Source organism: Salmo salar, chromosome ssa01, assembly GCF_905237065.1.
Source record: "Salmo salar chromosome ssa01, Ssal_v3.1, whole genome shotgun sequence".
Taxonomy (NCBI): Eukaryota; Metazoa; Chordata; class Actinopteri; order Salmoniformes; family Salmonidae; genus Salmo; species Salmo salar.
In genome coordinates, this window is record NC_059442.1 from 158,115,948 (window position 1) to 158,142,088 (window position 26,141).

Genomic DNA, 26,141 nt, shown 5'->3' on the forward strand with positions numbered 1-26,141 from the left:
AATGGGATGTAAACAGATGGGGGTCTGACGCCACTTTTGAAACTATTTCCCTACTAGTATCCCACCCCTCCAGTTGTCTCCCGGTTTCACCTCTCAGCCTTGGGCGGTGATGCCTGCAGCTCACTGGGCGGAGGTGTGAGTGTTGTCCATGGAGCGAGTACTCCAAACAGACGTAAAGTTTCCGATTGTTGATCAATTAGTTGTTATGCCAGTAGCCATGGATTAGCTGAGCTGCCGTGATGTGCGCACACAGAGAGAGATATGACTTTAAAGGTAGCGTTTTGTCCACAAATAAAGTATAGTCATTGTTTTCTGGCCTATGAGTGAATGCCGTAAGTGGGGGGCTGTCTGGCTGGTCTCTTGGGCTTTTGCTACCTGCTCGTGTTTACCGGGTCACCTGTTTGAGCCTCACTTTCTGTTCCACGTGTGCCCATCGATCCCAGACACTGTATGTCCGTCCGTCCCCCCCCCCCAGGGGCAACAGACTATGATGGAAACGGGGACTAGGCCTGGCCCGTGCACCATGAAAACAATGGAGGCAGATGCACACCAGTGGCATAAGGACTGGGTGTGTAGCAGAGCTGGAGAAAACTAAGCGTATGTTTTGTTTGAGAGAGAATTTAAAGGAAGGGTTTATGTTGTGTTGGGCTCTAAGGAGACTTCAGATAGCTCTGTCTCATGGTTAAGAGGAGATCATTTAACCAATTCCTTGACAGACAGGGCAATACTTGAACTGAAACAGATAGGAAGAGTGTGTGCTTACATATGACACTGGGGTAGTTTGATGTTTCCGTTTACATTTGAGTTCCCCCTTAGGCTAGGTAGGCTGTGTGCCTGATCTGCGTGCGTCTGTGCTTGTGTACATTTCTATCTAGCCTATTATTATTCCGACAGATTCGTTGTCACTGGTATTTGCACTGATGTCACAGGCCACATCAACACGCTCCGTTTTTGCCATGGTCACAGTGTTCTGCTGCTGCTGTCTCAGGCCCAGTGGGTAGAAACACCATCACCTGTTTGGAAATGTTCTGTGTTTTTGTCTGCTGAAGGCACTAGGGATGGCATCCAGAGGGTGGCTGTCCTGACTGCAACCCAATCTTACACACACACACACACACACCACCCGTTCACTAGGAGGGCTTCAACAGTAACAAATGCTGTGCCTCTGGTGTCGCCCAAAAGCTAACAACAGCCGGAAGCCAATCTCACATCCTAGTGTTTTCTTCCCACAGTGAGAAAATGAACTGGGTGGAGGAAGAATTAAGTGTGTGTGTGTTGTGTTCTACTTTTTTCTATTTCTTGTGTTTTTGTTGTACTCAACTTTTTTTTAATGCAGTACTACATTGTTGGCAAAGAGCGAGCAAGAAATGCATTGCACTGTACTGGTGCACGTGACAATAAAACTTGAAACTTGTCTTAGCACTCAGAAGAATTTAGGGTAAACTGATGAAGGAAAGGGGTCCTCAAGGCTGTTTTGAAGTGCTTTCGAATGAATGGGGATCCATTGTACAAGCTGTGTGTGTGTGACGGCTTGTTGATTTTTCCTTTTTGCACCTGTAAATGTTTGTTGCTGTGACAGTTGTTCTCAAGGCTATATTTTTAGTTTTTTACTATCATCCCTGGGGTGGAGGGGAACAGTGAAATAGGCCAGCAAGGGATTTCAACATCCTTCACCGTATAAAGAGACTTGTAGTTTGGGTCCGGTTTGTCACAGATTAGGTGGGGGTGGTGAGCAGCATTGGGCCGGACCGTTCGTTTGACTCTATCTACGAGTGGGTTGTTTCAGGCTATTTCCCCCATAGAGACAGCTGATATGAGTGGGTAGTAGGACTGGGAATTGCCAGCGACTTCACCATACGATATTATCATGATACTTAGGTGCCAATATGATATGTACTGCGATTCGATAACGTGAGTTTATTGCGATTTGATGTTCCAAACATATTGCTCATATGTCTGCTGCATCCACCACTACCCCCACAGGCTTTATAATTAGCTCAGTGACTTCTTTCTGATTGGACAGAGCCAATGGAGTAGCCGGCCTCAGCGGAACATCAGTTCCTTATTTTAGCCACTCTGCCTGCCTTACCCCCCAGGTAGGTAGGTGTGTGTGCGTGTGCGTGCGTGCACGCCTTACAGGCCAGACCACAAGTCGTCTGGAGGAGCAGGTAGCGCAGCGACTGCTGACTGCATAAAAAAATCAATCACAGTTATTTTGCCTCTTTGCTGCACTATATAGACAGACACAGACAGTATTCTCCCATCTCTAGTGTTCTACAAACAAACGGGGTACAGAGTATCTGTTAGTTATGACCAGAGTCATGTATTTTGAAGCTCTGGTTATGACTATAAGGTCTCTCACAGGGTTCATGTACATGTTGCTGACTAACAGAGTCCTCGGCTATAAGCCCTGGTGCTGCAATGTTGAGGTTTGGTGGAAATGAAGTATTTTTACTCACCCTTGGAATGAGACTTGCATTTACGCTATAGACCTACATGGGCTATAATTATGTGTTTAGGAGCGCACAAGTGTGTTGAGGGGGAGACCGAGAGGGTGGAGACTGGAGGCCTGGTGGGAATGGAGTTACCAACAAAGGTTGAGACAAACAAATGGATGGAGGAGAGCGATGCAGAGCTGAATACTACATTGGAGGAAAGCAGTCTTTCTCCAACAGAACATTTTCATGACAAATGTTTTCTAGTAGCTATTGAAGGACACACTCACTGTTGCATTGCTGGCATCAGTTGTGGAGCCCTATAATAAATGTTTCCAGGAGTTACAACCATCTTCTCTTTATGGAACCACTCTTGTACAGAAACTTTTAGCACTGAAGTGACTTCTCAAAGGGGTTGTGCAACATCCAGCATCCACCCTTGTTCCAGTGACTTCCTGGTTGTCCGGGGTGTTCTGTCATCTGATGCAGCAGGGCATGTGATTTGATCACTTGTGTTTACATCATGGACCCGGTCCTTGCGACCCCTGTGGTCTAAATGTCAATCAATATTCAATCAAGCCTTCTCTGGACGTCACTGATACAGACGGTCATGGACTAGCTTACCTTGGTGATGATTGTCCTGACTTGTTTATTGAGAAACACTGCTGAAGGAGACGAGAGTACGTGACTGCGGACATATTTCTCAAGACTTTAACTAGATTATTCTTCAACCTCTTGTGATTGGAGGACACTTTTGATCCAGATCATCGTTAAGCCTGTTCTATTTTTGATATTTCCGCCCATGTTATGTGGTCTGAGTCAAGCAGAGTCATGGGACGCCAGTTCAGTGACTGATTAATATGACTGACAGTCATAGACAGAAGATTGGCCAATTCACATTCTAAATGAACTGTGGAGTTCATCACACAGCGGTGGCTTGACTGTAAACAACAGTTGTGAAATGATTTCTACTCTGTAAATTGGTTGGTGATCATCATCTAGCCTAGGTTGCCTACATTCCATTGAGGTGACTGCAAGCAGTGGTTGGACAGAACAAGCTCACAGTTGAATCAAACTGGACGACCTGGACCAAGTGTCTGATCAGAGGACTTCGGGTCTCCTGGATGGGAAACTTAAGCTGGAAGAGCCAAGGCTCTTCTGAAGATACAGAGTCCTCTTTACAGGGAGAACTAGATAAGGAACCGCCAGGTAAACCAACACACATGGTCGCATCAACAGGGATTGCTGTCATTTGACAACTACAGTGACGTGTATGGTTAAATTATGTTTCAGTTTCAAGAGTTTGGCGGTACTGAACACAAGATAAACTCACTGCACATTGATCTGGTACTGTATATAGCTTGATTCTGGTGTATTTTATTCCTTGTTTGACTATTTTTACAAACTTTTTTTTTTAGAACTCTGCATTTTTGGGAAGGGCTCTTAAGCAAGCCTTTCATGGTAAATTCTACACCCGTTGTATTTGGCTCACGTGACAAATAAAACTAGATTTGATTTGAAACTCTGACTGACCGTGTTTCATATTGGAAGGTTTTTGCTATCTATATAAAATGGTTGTTGAATGGTTTTATTTTACCTGACAAGTGAGGCAGGTAGCCTAGCGGTTAAGAGCGTTGGGCCAGTAATATAAATGTCACTGGTTCGAATCCCCTAGCCGACTATGCAAAAAAAAAAAAAATGTTACCTTGAGCGAGACACTTAATCCTAATTGCTCCTGTAAATTGCTTTGGAAAAGTTTCTGCTAAATGACTTAAATATAAAGCCAAATGAAAAATACTTCACCATTGCACCTCAGCAGGCCTATTTGTTCTTGCGCTAAATGTATCCATGCTTGCATTTGTTTTCTTTTTTGGGGATAGATGGACAAACCTGGCTCGTGTGTTATTTTCCTCTCAAAGACCAGCCTGTCAAAGCCATCCTGTTTTAGAGCTTTTATGTAAAGAAAAATAGAAGTGCTGGCAGGACTGAAGCGCTGGGGATATTCCTTCCTAGGTTTTTTGTGTAGTGTGGCTTTTGTGAAGGTGCTCATTTGCTGTGCTGAAGTCTAGGGTGGACCCAGCCAGCCAGAGGAGGCCACTAGCCACAGCTCTCTACAGCCTGCCCAGACTAGACTGCATGGGCCTAGGCTCTCAACCCTGAGTTGTCTCACTGTTTCACCCATCTGTACATCCACCAACTTCAGAAACTGTTTTTTGGTTTAAATTTTGCTTAGGCTATTCTAAAAAAATATAAACTGAAAACCATTGATTTAGCTTGTTCTTGGTCAGCTTTGTTTGGGGAGTCTCAAACTCTTAGTTGGTGGCCTTGTCCATCTGTGTCATGTGAAAAGTAGCAGCAACATTTACAATATTTAGCGCTAGCCACATTAGCCCTATTTATTTAGCTTCGTAATCACTTCCTCTTCGGCTCAGCCAGTTAGCAGTGTGTGAACCGAGAGACCCAGGTGTGCTGCTAGGCTTGCGTGGAGAGAAGAGAGGCTCCATGATTGAGGTGGTTGAGTCCATCGTGTAATTACATAGCACAGAGTGGCGTAATGCCATGTTTTGAAAACGCGCCATCGAGCCTAATGAAACTTTGCTGCTCCGTTTAACCTGGCAGGTGGTAAAGAGTGTCTGAGGACCCCAGTTTGTTTGTTTGTGTGTGTGTGTGCCCATCATGGCCTGTGCAGTCACCTCAGCTGTGGTGATGAGGCTAATTGGGGCTCAGCAGTGTGTGAGTAATAGTCTGTGTCTGACAGACTGGTGGGTGATCTGAAAACCCGCTAGCTAGTACAGTAGTTTGACAGTCACTATAGGCCTCACGGCAACCAAAGCTGAGCCACACAGCAGTACAGGTGGGTCCCTGCCTGCAAATATCTTGGCAGCAAGTGCTGATATAGGTGCATAACCACTAATTCACTTTGTGCTTTTTGCTCAGGAAATGTTACCATTTCTATCACTTTTGACCTTCACCACTCTGTCTTTGGATAATCAGTCATTTACTTGGTTTGGGTCCACATTGAGTGCGCACATACTCTGACTGTACATAACATGAGTTGAGTTGCACCCCCCTTTGCCCTCAGAACAGCCTCAATTCGCCGGGGCCTTGGAATCTACAACGTAGGGCTGGGCGACATGGCAGATATATAGATATCGTAATAATTTATTTTTTTCAATCGATAAAGATAATTATCACAATATTAATCAAATAATGTTTAAAAGGTGCATATCTGCTTCAAACTCAAGAATGCCTGAACAAACTGGTTAGAGCGTTGGGCCAGTAACCGAAAGGTTGCTAGATCGAATCCCCGAGCTGACAAGGTAAAAATGTGTCATTCTACCCCTGAACAAGGCCGTCATTGTAAATAAGAAGTTGTTCTTAACTGACTTGCCTAGTTAAATAAAGGTTACATTTTTTTTAAATGATGTGAGCTACACATAAAATTATACTTGAAGGAAAATTGTTCCATGTTTGCGGCCAGGGAGCACGTACCTGGGGTCAATGAAATTGATAAGCCTCTTGAAACCTTCCTTTTTGACTGTGCTAATTGGTAGCATGTCCTTAGCAATGCAATGCATATTAGCATTTGTGACGTCTTTTCGATGTTTGCTTGTCAGTGTTTGCTTGTCATAAGCGCTGTCAGTGTTGACTGCTTTGGGCAAACATCCCTAGATTGGCAGGTGCTTGAGGGGCGTTTATCAATACCGTGGCTCAAACTTCCAGCATGTTCCAAAGAGTGATTTTGCTTCAGATGTTGAAAAAGGTGTGTCGTATTACCAGACTTCGTAGCCACCTGTCTACGGCACAATTTGCACCGAACATTGCTCTGCTCTTTGTCAGACTTCAAAAAGCCAAACCACTTCCAAATTACTGAAACAGTTGAACCCTTTTTATCAATAATTTCTTCGTTGGAAGCTGCTCTTTCTCCATGCCTATCACTGCCACTGTTTTGGCCTACATCCCTCATTTTTCGTGGTTAACAGTGGCTACTCCATCACTCGAGGTGCTAAGTGGTTTTTAGTGAGCGTATACTTCTCCACGTGCATTTTGTCACTTCTCAGCACGTTCCTGCTGCGTCAGAGGTGAAATGGACTGCTGTACCTAATTATTCTATATCGACATTATCGAAAATGAATCTAAACGTTTTTATATGGTTATTGAGGGAAGTAATTACCTCTAATTATTGATATTGATTTATCGCCCAGCCCTACTACGTGCCAAGCGTTCCACAGCAATGTTGACTCAAATGCTTCCCACAGTTGGCTGGAAGTCCTTTGGGTGGTGGACCACTCTTGATACACACGGGAAACTGTTGAGCAGGAAAAACCCAGCAGCGTTGCAGTTCTGACACAAACTGGTGCGCCTACTACCACACCCCGTTCAGAGGCATTTCAATATTTTGTCTTGCCCATTCATCTTCCAAATGGCACACATACACTCCATGTCTCACTCCATGTCTGAATGCTTTAAAATCCTTCTTTTAACCTGTCTCCTCCCCTTCATCTCCTGATGTGGTTTGACTTTGTTGTTGTCATTTATCCAGAGAGACTTACAGGAGCAGTTAGGGTTAAGCGTCTTGCTCAACGGCACATCGACAGATTGTTCACCTAGTCGGTTCGGCGATTCGAACTAGCAACCTTTCGATTACTTTCCCAGCGCTCTTAACCACTAGGCTACATGCCGCCCTGTATTGATTTAACAAGTGACATCGATAAGGGTTCATAGCTTTCACCTGGATTCACTTGGTCTGTCTGTCATGGAAAGAGCAGGTGTTCATAATGTTTCGTACACTGAGTGTACGTGCCTTTGTTGTCCTGCAGCAGACCCGCCACCAGGATAAAGTGACTAAAAGCTCTGCATGCTTCCCATTCGGAACAGTTCATGCGTATATTATGATGACGTTTTTGTTCATTTTGGTCTTTGGCAAGAGTTTTTTTTCTCCGCTGTTCATGAACACTATGTTTTTTCTCGAGGCAACGTGAAGTTGTGTAGCCAAAGTCTACGCCCCTATGTCAGTCATTGGTCAACAGTAGGGATTATTCAATGAAGTGTTTGTTGACATTCAATGATGGACGACTCGTTTTATGCACATTTTTTTCACTTGAGAAATACTGCACCAAATACTATTTTAGTTAGATGTAAAATCTCCTTGGTAAAAATTAGTTGTCTTAGATTTATTCTGACTATTTTGAAGAAGTGTATACTGACTACGGCATCTCAAGATGGACAAAGTAATATTGCCGCCTTTTCTCAAGCAAAGGTCTTTTAAGGGAGTATGTGAGCGCACTCGTTCGTCTAGGCGCCAGCCGAACCGAAAGCATGCGGAGGTAAGGGGGCAATTGAATTTAGGGAGGGAGTAAAGCTATTGCTGAGGTTCTTGCGTTGGAATTATTGAATTCTGATTAAATCACGCAATACCACAATAAACAAGGTTAAAATGTTGAGACTCCGGGGTCATTGGTTACTGAATAGCAGTTTGGCTTAGAATACCGACACAACTGTGAATGCGAACGAATTAATGTGAACAGAACAAAACAGAGCTACCAAATAGTAGGCCAAGTCAAAAAAATCTCAGCTCGATAAAGGCATGACACAATCTATATTTAGGCTAGTTACATTAACAGTAAACATAAGGTGAATGGAGATGTAGTCTACAGCCTACTACAGTGAGATGGAGCCTACTACAGTGAGATGGAGCCTAAGCGCAAACCAGATGGTGTATCGCTGCAAAATCCTGTGGTAGCCAGGCTGGTTAAGTGTGCCTTGAACTCTAAATAAATCAGACAGTGTCACCAGCAAAGCACCCCCACACAATCACACCTCCTCCTCCATGCTTCATGGTGGGAACCACACATGCAGAGATCATCCGTTCACCTACTCTGTGTCTCACAAAGACACGGCGGTTAGAACCAAACATCTCAAATTTGGACTCATCAGATCAAAGGATGGATTTCCACCGGTCTAATGTCCATTGCTCGTGTTTCTTGGCCCAAGCAAGTCTCTTGTTCTTATTGGTGTCCTTTAGTAGTGGTTTCTTTGCAGCAATTTGACCAAGAAGGCCTGATTCATGCAGTCTCTTCTGTACAGCTGCAATCTGAGGTGCAGTTAACTCTAATGAATATATCATCTGCAGCAGAGGTAACTCTGGGTCTTTCCTGTTGCAGTCCTCATGAGAGCCAGTTTTCTCATAGCGCTTGATGGTTTTTGTTACTGCACTTGAAAAAACTTTCAAAGTTCTTGAAATGTTCCAGATTGACTGGCTGTCATGTCTTAAAGTAATGATGGACTGTCGTTTCTCTGCTTATTTGAGCTGTTCTTGCCATAATATGGGCTTGGTCTTTTACCAAATATAAGTTGCTAACACAACTGATTGTCTGAAATGCATTTAGAAGGAAAGAAATTCCACAAATTAACTTTTAACAAGGCACACCTGTTAATTGAAATGCATTCCAGGTGACTACCTCATGAAGCTGGTTGACAGAATGCCCAGAGTGTGCAAAGCTGTCATCAAGGCAAAGGGTGGCTGTTTTGAAGATTGCCAAATATAAAACATATTTTTTTGTTTAACACTTTTTTGGTTTCGACATGATTCAATATGTGTTATTTCATAGTTTTGATGTCTTCACTGTTACTCTAGAAAATAGTAAAAATAAAGAGAACTCTTTTAATGAATAGGTGTGTCCAAACTTTTGGCTGGTACTGTGTGTGTGTGTTTTATTTATATATGTGTGTATATGTTATGTTATGGAAGAGAAGCTAAGTCCTAGCCCCAGAGAGCGGGAGATATGCTGCCTGCATGATATGACACTGCCATTAATTTCTTTATACCTGTCAGATAAGCTTCTGCATCTGCTATACAGATATAAGTGTAAAACAGTCTTCCATGCCTCAAGTTCAACTGTCGGAGTAAGTTGGAGTGCCTGTGAGCACTACCTTCATCAGGAATGCAAACTAGTCACCTTTCGGCGAAATTCGCCGTTTTGAATCCAAAATGGGTGACCTACATGATTTGTGTAGATTCGATGAGAAAAGTTTGAGAGGGGGGCTTTGGATCACTACTGGCTCTAATCGAACGAGTGATGCGCATTTGTTGCAATACTGGCTGTATCCAAGGCTCAGCTAATCGTTTACATAACAACAGAATGCAGCACACGACTGAGGAGAGAAGAGACAACCAATTTGCTATTTACAGCATCAGTGCGTGCTCTGGAACGACAGCAGAAAGTGCAAAGTCAGTTTGCCAGTTACAGCAGCGCGTCCCCTGAACGATAACAAAGAGGTAGGTGAGAAGCCTGACCACGGAGACGGGAGAGAAGGCCATGAAGCGTACTTCATGAGCTGTAACCAAAAAACAACTGACATTTTAGAAAGTTTAGGTGAGGGAGAAAGTGTGGTGGAACAAGTTGTTAGCATTATTAAGTATCTTGCTAGCTGGATTGAATTCTCCGTTAGTTAGCCAGAGAAATGTTGAGCAACATTAGCCAACTTAACCGATCAAATAATTGAGGCTAATAAAGTAAAAAAAATACAAATAATAATCTGATGTTAATAACCTAACGTTAGTAACCTAACCAATTCGCTATAGTATTAACGTAAACTCACTCACTTTTGTACATCGCCTTGGTCCGTACAGTTGACCTTATTTTAGCGCCCCAAAAACGTAATACTTCCAGATCAACTGTAATGTCAATACCATTGTAAAGCACAATTTCTTCCCTTTCCAGCGGAACTAATGCGTGATAGTGAGAAGGAGAGATGTCGTGTGGGAAAACTGCTTTTTTTTCACTCCATCTGTCCAACTTATCGCCTCTAAAATGTAAATAAAACACTATAAAGAGTTTATGTAATGTATCATTACATACCTATTTGAAGGTTTGTGTAGAATTTGAATCGGGTTTTTAGGGCGGTGCTAAAGTGATCTTCAGAAGTAAACATTGTCTTTTGAAAGTCATGATCGCTTGCAGTAACAACGCAAAAAATGACTAGGTATCCCCCCCTTACCCCCGTCACTGTCCATTTCTTGTTTTTAAACGATGAGAGAAGTGCTACACCTGGTGGAGAGAGATTGTAAGACAGAAATAGTTGCTTTATGCATGCTGTTACGGCATGACACGTCACGATGTAACTGAGGGTCAGTTTTTTTCAACTTTTCTCCAATACTATAGTGCCATTACCATGTCGATCAACGCTTGAATAGAAACGTAGTTCACACCCCAGATGTTGAAGTCAACACAGTCGCTACAGTCACATTAGTTTTCTTTGCAGCCTGGTTTGAATGTCGCGGTTGGAATGGGGTGAGTTCACGTTAACTGGTATACGACTCCTTGCCATTCCTCAAGTTATAACGCGTTAGTTGCTTTCTGGAACCTGACAATCTGTGTGAAATGTTAACTAGCTAACAAACTTAACTACTATTTCTGAACTAATGTTTTACATTTACATTTAAGACATTTAGCAGACGCTCTTATCAAGAGCGACTTACAAATTGGTGCATTCACCTTATAATATCCAGTGGAACAACCACTTTACAATAGTGCATCTAAATCTTTTAAGGGGGGGGTTAGAAGGATTACTTTATCCTATCCCAGGTATTACTTAAAGAGGTGGGGTTTCAGGTGTCTCCGGAAGGTGGTGATTGACTCCGCTGTCCTGGCGTCGTGAGGGAGCTTGTTCCACCATTGGGGTGCCAGAGCAGCGAACAGTTTTGACTGGGCTGAACGGGAACTGTGCTTCCTCAGAGGTAGGGAGGCGAGCAGGCCAGAGGTGGATGAACGCAGTGCCCTTGTTTGGGTGTAGGGCCTGATCAGAGCCTGAAGGTACGGAGGTGCCGTTCCCCTCACAGCTCCGTAGGCAAGCACCATGGTCTTGTAGCGGATGCGAGCTTCAACTGGAAGCCAGTGGAGAGAGCGGAGGAGCGGGGTGACGTGAGAGAACTTGGGAAGGTTGAACACCAGACGGGCTGCGGCGTTCTGGATGAGTTGTAGGGGTTTAGTGGCACAGGCAGGGAGCCCAGCCAACAGCGAGTTGCAGTAATCCAGGCGGGAGATGACAAGTGCCTGGATTAGGACCTGCGCCGCTTCCTGTGTGAGGCAGGGTCGTACTCTGCGAATGTTGTGGAGCATGAACCTACAGGATCGGGTCACCGCCTTGATGTTAGTGGAGAACGACAGGGTGTTGTCCAGGGTCACGCCGAGGCTCTTAGCACTCTGGTAGGAGGACACAAGGGAGTTGTCAACCGTGATGGCGAGATCATGGAACGGGCAGTCCTTCCCCGGGAGGAAGAGCAGCTCCGTCTTGCCGAGGTTCAGCTTGAGGTGGTGATCCGTCATCCACACAGATATGTCTGCCAGACATGCAGAGATGCGATTCGCCACCTGGTTGTCAGAAGGGGGAAAGGAGAAGATTAATTGTGTGTCATCTGCATAGCAATGATAGGAGAGACCATGTGAGGATATGACAGAGCCAAGAGACTTGGTGTATAGCGAGAATAGGAGAGGGCCTAGAACAGAGCCCTGGGGGACACCAGTGGTGAGAGCACGTGGTGCGGAGACAGATTCTCGCCACGCCACCTGGTAGGAGCGACCTGTCAGGTAGGACGCAATCCAAGCGTGGGCCGCGCCGGAGATGCCAAGCTCGGAGAGGGTGGAGAGGAGGATCTGATGGTTCACAGTATCAAAGGCAGCAGATAGGTCTAGAAGGATGAGAGCAGAGGAGAGAGGGTTAGCTTTAGCAGTGCGGAGAGCCTCCGTGACACAGAGAAGAGCAGTCTCAGTTGAATGCCCAGTCTTGAAACCTGACTGATTAGGATCAAGAAGGTCATTCTGAGAGAGATAGCAAGAGAGCTGGCCAAGGATGGCACATTCAAGAGTTTTGGAGAGAAAAGAAAGAAGGGATACTGGTCTGTAGTTGTTGACATCGGAGGGATCGAGTGTAGGTTTTTTCAGAAGGGGTGCAACTCTCGCTCTCTTGAAGACGGAAGGGACGTAGCCAGCGGTCAAGGATGAGTTGATGAGCGAGGTGAGGTAGGGGAGAAGGTCTCCGGAAATGGTCTGGAGAAGAGAGGAGGGGATAGGGTCAAGTGGGCAGGTTGTTGGGCGGCCGGCCGTCACAAGACGCGAGATTTCATCTGGAGAGAGAGGGGAGAAAGAGGTCAAAGCACAGGGTAGGGCAGTGTGAGCAGGACCAGCGGTGTCGTTTGACTTAGCAAACGAGGATCGGATGTCGTCAACCTTCTTTTCAAAATGGTTGACGAAGTCATCCGCAGAGAGGGAGGAGGGGGAGGAGGATTCAGGAGGGAGGAGAAGGTAGCAAAGAGCTTCCTAGGGTTAGAGGCAGATGCTTGGAATTTAGAGTGGTAGAAAGTGGCTTTAGCAGCAGAGACAGAAGAGGAGAATGTAGAGAGGAGGGAGTGAAAGGATGCCAGGTCCACAGGGAGGCGAGTTTTCCTCCATTTCCGCTCGGCTGCCCGGAGCCCTGTTCTGTGAGCTCGCAGTGAGTCGTCGAGCCACGGAGCAGGAGGGGAGGACCGAGCCGGCCTGGAGGATAGGGGACAGAGAAAATCAAAGGATGCGGAGAGGGAGGAGAGGAGGGTTGAGGAGGCAGAATCAGGAGATGGGTTGGAGAAGGTTTGAGCAGAGGGAAGAGATGATAGGATGGAAGAGGCGAGAGTAGCGGGAGAGAGAGAGCGAAGGTTGGGACGGCGCAATACCATCCGAGTAGGGGCAGAGTGAGAAGTGTTGGATGAGAGCGAGAGGGAAAAGGATACAAGGTAGTGGTCAGAGACTTGGAGGGGAGTTGAGATTAGTGGAAGAACAGCATCTAGTAAAGATGAGGTCAAGCGTATTGCCTGCCTTGTGAGTAGGGGGGGAAGGTGAGAGGGTGAGGTCAAAAGAGGAGAGGAGTGGAAAGATGGAGGCAGAGAGGAATGAGTCAAAGGTAGACGTGGGGAGGTTAAAGTCACCCAGAACTGTGAGAGGTGAGCCATCCTCGGGAAAGGAACTTATCAAGGCGTCAAGCTCATTGATGAACTCTCCAAGGGAACCTGGAGGGCGATAAATGATAAGGAAAGGGCTGGTAACTGTGACAGCATGGAATTCAAATGAGGAGATAGACAGATGGGTCAGGGGAGAAAGAGAGAATGTCCACTTGGGAGAAATGAGGATTCCAGTGCCACCACCCCGCTGGCTCGATGCTCTAGGGGTATGCGAGAACACGTGGGCAGACGAGGAGAGAGCAGTAGGAGTAGTAGTGTTATCTGTGTTAATCCATGTTTCCGTCAGCGCCAGGAAGTCTAGGGACTGGAGGGTAGCATACAGTATGTGGTTAATTTTCAGAACGAGAGAATTAGGTGAAAATGAGGCGTTGCTTGTTAAACAAGTGGATTCAGGGATCAAGTGTAGCTGGAGCTGGGCCTGGCTTATGCTGGATGCCACTGTAGAGGTGAAAGGAACACCACACACTTTCCCTGTTTCTCACTTTTTCAATACAGTGGATAAAAGGGGTATGCCAGGTGTACTCTCTGCCTGAAAGAGATCAATTATGCCAACAAAGGGTATCATGCTCCGCTGCTGGCACATTATAGAACAGATGTCCACAGGCAGAAAGTGTGCAGTGTAGCCCAAAGATATTGCTTTTGTTGTGTTGAAATTGACAGTAACACTTGTGTGAGTGAGGGGCATTATTATATTTTTTTACTCAGTGAATGCTATTTTTGCACATATGTAGCCTTGTTCACTTGATCGATGTCTACTATAGTGGCCACTATTATAGCATGCCTGTTTTTCATTCTATTTCTGCTTTAAGATGGGGTTTTTCTCCCAAGTGCTGTGTGTGTGTTTGTGTGTGTGGGTGGTCACAAGCGTTCTATTATAATGGCTCTCATGGCTAACTGCTATATTAGTGTATTATCAAGACTTGAGTGTCATTTGCAGTAAAGTCTAGGCAACAAATAACATTGGATTGCTTTATTTACATTTTATATTGATATTTATTTTACAGCGGGCCTACTGATATTTATTTTACAACGGGCCTACTGATATTTATTTTACAACGGGCCTACTGATATTTATTTTACAACGGGCCTACTGATATTTATTTTACAACGGGCCTACTGATATTTATTTTACAACGGGACTACTGATATTTATTTTACAACGGGACTACTGATATTTATTTTACAACGGGCCTACTGATATTTATTTTACAGCGGGCCTACTGATATTTATTTTACAACGGGACTACTGATATTTATTTTACAGCGGGACTACTGATATTTATTTTACAGCGGGACTACTGATATTTATTTTACAGCGGGACTACTGATATTTATTTTACAGCGGGACTACTGATATTTATTTTACAGCGGGACTACTGATATTTATTTTACAGCGGGACTACTGATATTTATTTTACAACGGGACTACTGATATTTATTTTACAACGGGACTACTTATAACCATTTTTACAACGGGCCTAAGTCCTAGCCCCAGAGAGACATAGCACTGGCTTAGGCTGACTATGGGATGGGACGAGGCATGTGGGGACGAGGCGTGTGGAGAATGTGGAACTTCAGGGCTCCCTGTTTAGGCATGTCAGAGGAGGGGGTGTGAAAAGGGGTATTCCTTCCTCCACTAATCCATTTCCGAACCAAGTTGAAATAGGAAGCAGAGAAGGGTGTGTGAACTCTCTCCCTCCTCTCTTCCCTTCCCAACCCCACGGCAGCCCTGTGCCCGCTCACCAATCCCTAAGACACCTGTGTCACACAGTATGACACACAACCACGCACACACCTAGTCATCCCATCAGACAGTGCGGAGGTTGGTTGCTTTTAGCCCCTCTAGGCAGTGTGTGGGCTTTCTGCTTGAGTACATCAGGCTTAGCCTGACCCACTTCCTCATGTCCTCTTCCTCTCCTGTTGCAACAGGCCGTCTGGAGGCTAGACCACAGCAGGGATCTCTCCTGGCCAGTCCTGCCCACTCAGAACATCTCATATGTGGAAGGATTCCTGGCTGATGCCCCCTATCTCTCCATAGTCCTCATCTCTCTCAGCACTTAGAGTGTGAGCTGAATGAACAGAGGAGGATTGTATAGGGAGCGAGGGAGAGAAAGAAATAGGCTAGTAGTACTCTCTTCTCTCCAGTGTGCTAAAGGTCATTTACTCATATCATCATCAGTGCTTGCTCACACTTAAGCAGCGCTGAAGTACTTGGCTGATCTGGGGCTGTATGTGCTTTGAGTGTCTCTATCTGAAGAGCTTTAGAGGCTGCCGCTCTCGCTCGCTCTCCACCACTAAACAACAGTGGTTCACGTCATACAGAGCTGCTACTGCCATAGGGCCTAGTGTTTATCTCCCTGGATCAGATGGTATATGTATCTCTGCTCTTAGCTACTGTTAGATCTACTGACAGTATTTATATCAATACAGAAAAGGCCCTAAAGTCCATAAACAAGAGGAAAGATGGCTAAAAAAGTGGCACCATTTCAGAATAAGAGACAAGAAGGACGGGGTCATCACATTTTTCACCTCTCATTCATTTTCCTGCCATGTAGCTGACGTATGGACACTTCTATCTGTAGCTGACGTATGGACACTTCTATCTGTAGCTGACGTATGGACACTTCTATCTGTAGCTGACGTATGGACACTTCTATCTGTAGCTGACGTATGGACACTTCTATCTGTAGCTGACGTATGGACACTTCTATCTGTAGCTGACGTATGGACATTTCTGTCAGTCTGTAGCTGACGTATGGACATTTCTGTCAGTCTGTAGCTGACGTATGGACATTTCTGTCAGTCTGTAGCTGACGTATGGACACTTCTATCTGTAGCTGACGTATGGACATTTCTGTCAGTCTGTAGCTGACGTATGGACATTTCTGTCAGTCTGTAGCTGACGTACGGACACTTCTGTCAGCCTGTAGCTGACGTACGGACACTTCTGTCAGCCTGTAGCTGACGTACGGACACTTCTGTCAGCCTGTAGCTGACGTACGGACACTTCTGTCAGTCTGTAGCTGACGTACGGAACGGACATTTCTGTTCGCTTGAATTTCATGTTCTGGTTCACTTTTTTAGGACAATGTAAACTCAAAGCTCTCAAGGTTTGATTGTCATTATTCCTGCACCACACACTAGACTACTGCAACACCATTTCCCCTGCCATAAACCCTCACATTGGTGCCACAAAAGAGAAGAAGAAAAAAAATTGGGTATTGATTAGCGATTGTCAAGGACGCACAGACATTTTTAGTTCAGATTATTTGTTTGCAGTATATGTGATCTATATACAGTACCAGTCAAAAGTTTGGACCCACCTACTCATTCAATGGTTTTTCTTTATTTTTACTTTTAATGAAGTTATCCTCTGCAGCAGAGGTAACTCTGGGTCTTCCTTTCCTGTGGCTGTCCTCATAAGAGCCAGTTTCATCATAGTACTTGATGGTTTTTACGACTGCACTTGAAGAAATTTTCAAAGTCATTGACATTTTCCTGGTTGACTGACCTTCATGTCTTAAAGTAATGATGGACTGTCATTTCTCTTTGCTTATTTGAGCTGTTCTTGCCATAATATGGGCTATCTTCTGTATACCACCCCTACATGTCACAACACAACTGATTGGCTCAAACACATTAAGAAAATAAATTCCACAAATTAACTTTTAACAAAGCACACCTGTTAATTGACTTGTTAAACACTTTTTTGGTTACTACATGATTCCATATGTGTTATTTCATAGTTTTGATGTCTTCACTATTATTCTACAATGTAGAAAATAGTAAAAATAAAGAAAAACCCTTGAATGAGTAGGTGTGTCCAAAGGTTTGACTGGTACTGTATATGTGATCTATAGGCTAAGAGCTTCATAAACTCTCTCTCTCTCTCTCTCTCTCTCTCTCTCTCTCTCTCTCTCTCCTGCTGAAACACAAAGCAGGGCCGGCGGCCAAAATACATGCAGAAAAATGCACCAAACTACAGTAACAGTACACAGAAGGTCACTTGAAGTGTGTGCATTGTGAGCTTGGCGATCCTAGGTTAGTCAGCATGTTGTGAAGCCAGGTAGAGAGGATGGGAGGGAGCCGGCGGGGGGAGGGGCAGGAAATGGTGGCAGTGACCTGGCTGGCGTCAGGGGGGAAGGAACAGGAGGGGTACCCAGGCTGGAATGACACACAACCAGGCCCCACACGCACACACACATGTACATCCAGCTAGAACGGTAGAAAACGTGACCACGTGACAGGGTTTAGGCCTAATCATATCCTTGCCTATGGCTCTGTGGACATCATGGCGTGAAGGAGTTTAGGCCTACATGTATGTAATGTATGGTCTGTCTGTCTGAGAGAGTGTGCTTGTTGTGTTTATGCTAGCATTTGGGTCACAGACTCAATAGTAAAAGCTCTCTGCAAAGGTTTGTGACTGCAGTCCAGTTGGTTCATTCTTTCTTGTATTTTAGTCTTTCTGTTGAGTCAGGATGAATAGCCTCATGAATAGCCTAGATAGGTAGGTGTGTGTGTGTGTGTGTGTACAGGACAATTGAATGACCCAGCACCCGTGCTGTCCCCATGGACACCCATACTGCCTCACTTAGCTGGTGGCGTGCCAAGTGTTCCCATAAACGAATACGCCCCTCCATCCCTACTGTCCACGCCCCCCCATCCCTACTGTCCACGCCCCCCCATCCCTACTGTCCACGCCCCCCCATCCCTACTGTCCACGCCCCCCCATCCTTACTGTCCACGCCCCCCCATCCCTACTGTCCACGCCCCCATCCCTACTGTCCACGCCCCCCATCCCTACTGTCCACGCCCCCCCATCCCTACTGTCCACGCCCCCCATCCCTACTGTCCACGCCCCCCATCCCTACTGTCCACGCCCCCCCATCCCTACTGTCCACGCCCCCCCATCCCTACTGTCCACGCCCCCCCATCCCTACTGTCCACGCCCCCCCATCCCTACTGTCCATGATAAGACCTCAACCCAGATCTGATCATCCATATCAATAGATGGATGAACATTCAAGAGAACACAAAGACCCTCAAAAGGATCTGTCTTAAAAAGTACATTTGACATGGATTTTATGTCGGAGTACACACACAATGCCTGGGATGCCCACTGCGCTTGGGAGCATTCAATCCAATTCATTTAACTTTATTGGGAGCATGTCGAAAAGTGTAAAGTCCTTTTGGAACTTTAGTTTCATCCCTGCTATGGAATATAAATAGTTGGCAGATAATCTGACCTAGTGTTTTTCCAGTCAGTTGCATATGGATTGGTTATAGGCCCAGGAGGCTTGCTGTTAGTTGCTGGGCTGGTTGAAAATGCTGGATAGGCTACACAGGACACACGCAGGTCTTTCGTTTGGAGCACCAGGCTATTCTCTTTGATTGTGTGTGGAGAGATGCATAGATTTCATGTGTTTTGTGTATTTGTTTTTTTCCTCACCTCCGGGCCCTCGTGGTGTAGTAGTATGTTAATACAGCTTGTGCCTTGCACCATTCAACCATATAATCAACACGCCGTTAGTGAGAAATGACACTCCCCAAGGCAGAGAGAGCGATCGCGACTTTTGTTGGCTCCATACTTAGTTGAACAGAGGAGGCATTGAGGCATGTCTCGGTCAATGTTTATGTGTGCCCCACACAATGTACACACAAGTCCTTATCCCAGCCTTTTCCTTACTGTCAAAGTGCTGCTGTCCTACATTTTACACAGAATGGCTCCTCTGAGTCTGAATAGGTGTTCAAGCATGTTTCTTAAGACTGTCTTGATGATAATACAATAGGCCTGTATTACCCTCAAGCACACGTCTCATAGTTCCACTCTTCCAGACTTATGATTAAATGGGAGCATTTAGTCCGAACACTGTTTATTGGAATGTAATTAGTGGGCTATGGCTCAGTCTTTATACAACATGTAGCTTAAGTTACTTATTTTATTAACCTTATAAAGTTCTGTGGCGGTGGTTTCTTGATGTCAAATAATATATTATCCAAGAGCTTTTAATTTCCTGTTTTAGAGTAGGGATGTGAAAGTTTAAACAATCAAACTTTTTAAAGGAAGTTGGGATCCTTTACGTTAGGAAAAATCCTTAACCGGAAACAATGTTTTTTACTGCCACAAAGTTTAGTTCTGAGTGCACTTATCACAAAACATTATTTTTCATGTTATATCCTAGCTAGACGATAGGCTATAAAGGCCTGGGGAAAGTGGTGTAATTTTAAATAAAACCAGAGGGGAAGAGGTGAACTTTACGCTACTTTGGTGAATTTGTGAGGCATCAAGACAAGCCATTGTGAGATACAGAGTACCAAGATATTGTTTGTCTGCCCCCCTCTTCTCTCCCTCGCGCTGACTCGGCTGCTCTTGCTCTTTGCTAATGATGCGAGTGTGTGTTCTGTCTTCGGTCGGTTGCGTGTTGAATATTCTAGCCTATTCATTGATGATAAGCTTTGTTTTACTGAAGTTGCAAGACATTGCAAGCCCAAAAATGTAAAGATACAGCATTCCATTGCAAGATACAGCTTTTAATAGGCCTAGTGCACGGTTTTGACTGTCTGTCTGGTGGCCTACCTGCATATACAGTTGAAGTCGGAAGTTTGCATACACCTTTGCCAAACACATTTAAACTCAGTTTTTCACAATTCCTGACATTTAATCCTAGTAAAAATTCCCTGTCTTAGATCAGTTAGGATCACCGCTTTATTTTAAGAATGTGAAATGTCAGAATAATAGTAGAGAGAATGATTTATTTCAGCTTTTATTTCTTTCATCACATTCCCAGTGGGTCAGAAGTTTACATACACTCAATTAAATTAAATCTAATTTTATTGGTCACATACACATGGTTAGCAGATGTTAATGCGAGGGTAGCGAAATGCTTGTGCTTCTAGTTTCGACCATGCAATAATATCTAACAAGTAATCTAACAATTTCACAATAACTACCGTTTACATACAAGTGTAAAGGAATGAATAAGAATATGTACATATAAATATATGGATGAGCGATGGCCGAACGGCATAGGCAAGATGCAGTAGATGGTATAGAGTACAGTATATGAGATGAGTAATGTAGTGTATGTAAACGTTATATGAAGCGGCATTGTTTAAAGTGACTAGTGATACATTTATTACATCCTATTTTTAATTATTAAAGTGGCTAGAGATTTGAGTCAGTATGTTGGCAGTAGCCACTCAATGTTAGTGATGGCTGTTTAACAGTCTGATGGCCTTGTGGTAGAAGCTGTTTTTCAGTCTCTCGGTCCCAGCTTTGATGCACCTGTACTGACCTCGCCTTCTGAATGATAGCAGGCTCGGGTGGTTGTTGTCCTTGATGATCTTTTTGGCCTTCCTGTTGACATTGGGTGGTGTAGGTGTCCTGGAGGGCAGGTAGTTTACCCCCAGTGATGCGTTGTGCAGACCTCACTACCCTCTAGATAGCCTTACGGTTGTGGGTGGAGCTGTTGCCGTACCAGGCGGTGATACAGCCCGACAGGATGCTCTCGATTGTGCATCTGTAAAAGTTAGAGTTTTTTGGTGACGAGCCAAATTTCTTCAGCCTCCTGAGGTTGAAGAGGTGCTGTTGCGCCTTCTTCACCACGCTGTCTGTGTGGGTGGACCATTTCAGTTTGTCCGTGATGTGTATGCCGAGGAACTTAAAACTTTCCACGTTCTCCACCACTGTCCCGTCGACGTGGATAGGGGGGCTGCTCCCTCTGCTGTTTCCTGAAGTCCACGATCATCGCCTTTGTTTTGTTGATGTTGAGTGTGAGGTTATTTTCCTGACACCACACTCCGAGGGCCCTCACCTCCTCCCTGTACGCCGTCTTGTCGTTGTTGGTAATCAAGCCTACCACTGTAGTGTCGTCTGCAAACTTGATGATTGAGTTGGAGGCGTGCATGGCCATGCAGTCATGGGTGCACAGGGAGTACAGGAGAGGGCTGAGAACGCACCCTTGTGGGGCCCCATTGTTGAGGATCAGCGGGGTGGAGATGTTTATTTCCTACCCTCACCACCTGGGTGCGTCCCGTCAAAGTCCAGGACCCAGTTGCACAGGCCGGGGTCGAGACCCAGGGTCTCATGCGTAATGACGAGTTTGGAGGGTACTATGGTGTTAAATGCTGAGCTGTAGTCGATGAACAGCATTCTTACATAGGTATTCTTCTTGTCCAGATGGGTTAGGGCAGTGTGATTGTGATTGCGTTGTCTGTGGACCTATTGGGGCGGTAAGCAAATTGGAGTGGGTCTAGGGTGTCAGGTAGGGTGGAGGTGATATGATCCTTGACTAGTCTCTCAAAGCACTTCATGATGATGGAAGTGAGTGCTATGGGGCGATAGTCGTTTAGCTCAGTTACCTTAGCTTTCTTGGGAACTGGAACAGTGGTGGCCCTCTTGAAGCATGTGGGAACAGCAGACTGGGATAGGGATTGATTGAATATGTCTGAAAACACCAGCCAGCCAGCATGTCTGCGCATGCTCTGAGGACGTGGCTAGGGATGTCGTCTTGGCCGGCAGCCTTGCGAGGGTTAACACGTTTAAATGTGTTTAAACCTGCGGAGAGCCCGCAGGTTTTGGTAGCGGGCCGTGTCGGTGGCACTGTATTGTCCTCAAAGCGAGCAAAGAAGTTGTTTAGTTTGTCTGGGAGCAAGACATCGGGGTCTGCGAGGGGGCTGGTTTTATTTTCGTAGTCCGTGATTGACTGTAGACCCTGCCACATACCTCTCGTGTCTGAGCCGTTGAATTGCGACTCTACTTTGTCTCTATACTGACACTTAGCTTGTTTGATTGCCTTGCGGAGGGAATAGCTACACTGTTTGTATTCGGTCATGTTTCCGGTCGCCTTGCCCTGATTAAAAGCAGTGGTTTGCGCTTTCAGTTTTGCGCGAATGCTGCCATCAATCCACGGTTTCTGGTTGGGGAAGGTTTTAGTAGTCGCCGTGGGTACAACATCACCGATGCACTTGCTAATAAACTCGCTCACCGAATCAGCCTATACATCAATGTTGTTGTTCGACGCTGTCCGGAACATATCCCAGTCCACATGATCGAAGCAATCTTGAAACGTGGAATCAGATTGGTCGGACCAGCATTGAACAGACCTGAGCACGGGCGTTTCCTGTCGCGGAAGGTAGGTTAACAAGGATCCAGAATTTTGCCAGCCTGGGTCGCGCATTCGATATGCTGATAAAATTTAGGGAGCCTTGTTTTCAGATTAGCCTTGTTAAAATCCCCAGCTACAATAAATGCAGCCTCAGGATATGTGGTTTTCAGTTTACATAGAGTCCAATGAAGTTCTTTCAGGGCCGTTGAGGTGTCTGCTTGGGGGGATATACACGACTGTGATTATAATCTAAGAGACTCCTCTTGGTAGATAATGCGGTCGGCATTTGATTGTAAGGAATTCTAGGTCAGGTGAACAACAGGACTTGAGTTCCTGTATGTTGTTATGATCACACCATGACTCGTTTATCATAAGGCATACACCACCGCCCTTCTTCTTACCAGATATCCTGGTAAGAAGAATATAGATACCTTTGTACCTGTTTCCTCCATTATCTTCATAAGGTCCTTTGCTGTTGTTTTGGGATTGATTTGCACTTTTCACACCAATGAACGTTCATCTCCTGAGCAGTATGACGGCTGCGTGGTCCCATGGTGTTTATACTTGTGTAATATTGTTTGTTAACAAGAAACATGGCAACTAATCGTTCCAAAAATACTTAATCTTAGGAGTTGATTCCTAGCGGAATCTTACCTTAGTACTTAGAAATGGGTCGACACCCGGAGTTGACGGACACGGAGTCAAATAATTAATTCTGTTGAGTCGACTCTCCACCACTACGGCATTGTCGTTAACAGTTGGAAAAATGGCAGAGAAAGGCAAGTGACAGCAGCTAAGTCCTGTATGGTAATACTTTGAGAAGGAAATGCTAACTTTGCGAGGTGAAATTGAGTTACAGTAATGGTAGTACAGGTGTAATGCTTAACCATCTGAAAGGGATGCTCCATGAGAGCAAAACCGTTGCTGGCAACAGTGCAGCTGCATTGTGATTTCACGTGGATTTTTTTTACATTTTTCATATTGCTTTAATGGAAACCCCCCCCCAAAGTATGTTTAAATGTTAAGAACAATTGTACATTTGTCACAGTCGTAGTTTACATTCTGTTTCTTTTTTATCTTGAAACACCCCCTGTTCTTAATGATTACAAGCATACCCATAACATGATGCAACCACCACTATGCTTGAAATTATAGAGAGTGGTACTCGTTAATGTGTTGTATTGGATTTGCCCCAAATATAACTTTGTATAACTTTGCTTTGCCACACTTTTTGCAGTATTACTTTAGTGCCTTTTTATTCTCTGCATGCTTCCTCCTTCTCATTCTGTCAATTACGTTAGTATTGTGGAGTAACTACAATGTTGTCGATCCATCCTCAGTTTTCTCCCATCACAGCCATTAAACTCTGTTTAAAAGTCACCATTGGCCTCATGATGACATACTGTATTTTGCTATCGGTATTGATGCAACTCTGGTGGGTATAATGTCAGTTTTTATAGTTCACTCTGTTTGCTACTTGAGTCAACTCTCTCTTTCTTCTCTTGCTGCTGCATGCCGCTAACCAATCCAAGCACTGCCCCGTCACTCAAAGGGATAGCAGTTGCTCGACCACAGAGTCACAAGCACTTTATTGCCGTTTGCTCTGCATGGTTAGATGGATGCAGCAATGTTGGTGACATGCTGATTTCCACAAGCGTTCTATACACTTAGTTTGTATCTTACTGTCTGCAAACTACTCTTTGCTAGTTTGTCTTTTTTTTTAGCAAGGTGTTGCTAAAATAATTTGTGTTAGCAGCTAATGCTAATCACTAGTTAGCTTGGTAAATGTACTAAGAGTCAGAGCAAGCGTAGCTAGTTAGCTAATACTGACTGGTATCAGTGCTGGTGTAGCCCTAAATAAGCATGTTTGTGCAATGGTATCCTATCAGAGAGGAATATGCGAAGCATGAATATGTTGACTGGCAATCTAGCTAGCTACATGAAGTAAGAAAACGGGATATAACATATAATTGGGGTCACCTGGAAACACTGACCAACACTTTGGTTCCTACCCTGTCAATAATTCCTCCCTGGTTTATTCATTTGTTGTCAGGTCAAACAGCAATGTATTCAATGTGCTGCCCACTATATTCCAACTATTGAATTCGAATAATCCTTATATTTCCATGATTCCAACACTTCACCAATTAACTAGGCTTATATTATTTGCCCTCATCATACAGCGTGGCACAGTGTGGAAATGATAATAAAAGTACAGGAAATTTAGAAATTGATCAATATCCTGAAAAATTATGTTTGTTTGGAGTTGGCTTGAACAGTATAAATGGAAAAAGACCAATTTTTAAAAAATCACTTATTTGTGTTTCCATCCTTGGGTCATGAACTACTCATAAAGCGTATTTAGAATTTTTATTATTCAAGAACTGGCTTCCTTCTTCTCCGGCAACTGAGTTAGGAAGGACGCCTTTATCTTTGTAGTGACTGGGTATATAGATACACCATCCAAAGTGTAATTAATAACTTCAATGTCTGCTTTTTTTATATTTGTTTTATACCCATCTACCAATAGTTGCCCTTCTTTGCAAGGCATTGGAATAACTCCCTGGTCTTTTGTGGTTGAGTCTGTGTTGGAAATTCACTGCTCGACTGAGGGACCTTACAATTATCTGTATGTGTGGGGTACAGAGATGATGTAGTCATTCAAAAATCTTGTTAAACACTATTATTGCACACAGAGTGAGTCCATGCAACTGATGTGACTTGTTAAGCACATGTTTACTCATGAACTTAGGCTTACCATAAAGGCTTTGAATACTTATCGACTAAAGACATTTCAGCTTTGAATTTTTTATTTATTTGTACAAATTTCAACAACAACAAGAATGATTCCACTTTGACATTATGGGGTAATGTGTGTAGGCCAGTGACAAAAAAAAAATCGAATTGTAATCGGCAAATTTTTTTGGAAAAAGTCAGGGCCTCCCGAGTGGCGCAGTGGTCTAAGGCTCTGCATCGCAGTGCAAGAGGCATCACAACAGGTGACACAACAGGTGACAACAGGTTTGATCCCGGGCTGTGTTGCAGCCAGCCGCGGCCGGGAGACCCATGAGGCGGCACACAATTGGCCCAGCGTTGTCCGGGTTAGGGGAGGGTTTGGCCGGCTGGGATGTCCTTGTCCCATCGCACTCTAGCGACTCCTTGTGGCGGCCGGGCGCATGCACAATGACTTCGGTCACCAGCTGTACGGTGTTTCCTCCAACACATTGGTGTGGCTGGCTTCCAGGTTAAGCAAGCAGTGTGGCTTGGGGGAAGGGGGGTGTGTGACCTTCGCCTCTCCTGAGTCCATACGAGAGTTGCAGTGATGGGACAGGACTGTAACAACCAATTGGATATCACGAAATTGTGGAGAAAAATAAAAAGGGGTAATAAAATAAAAGTAGAAAAAGTCAAGGGGTTTGAATACTTTCTGAAGGCAATGTAACTGACAGAGCTGGATTTCCCCCTGATAGTCACATGATAGGCGTACTCCCGTCAGACTTGGGCATCTCCTCTTGTAGACATCTGCAGGCCTTATAGTTGTCATCTCTGAAACTTGAGGTTAGAGCCAAAGCATTTCAGGTTTGTCAAAAATAGATTGTATGGGGA

The 26,141-nt window shown here is 44.7% G+C and overlaps 1 protein-coding gene across 4 annotated transcripts in view; it reads left to right on the plus strand.

Annotated features, from left to right (window-relative positions):
- rapgef1b (Rap guanine nucleotide exchange factor (GEF) 1b) overlaps positions 1-26,141 on the plus strand; it is a 92,424-nt gene that overhangs the window by 1,189 nt on the left and 65,094 nt on the right. The gene's annotated exons all lie outside the window — the stretch shown is intronic.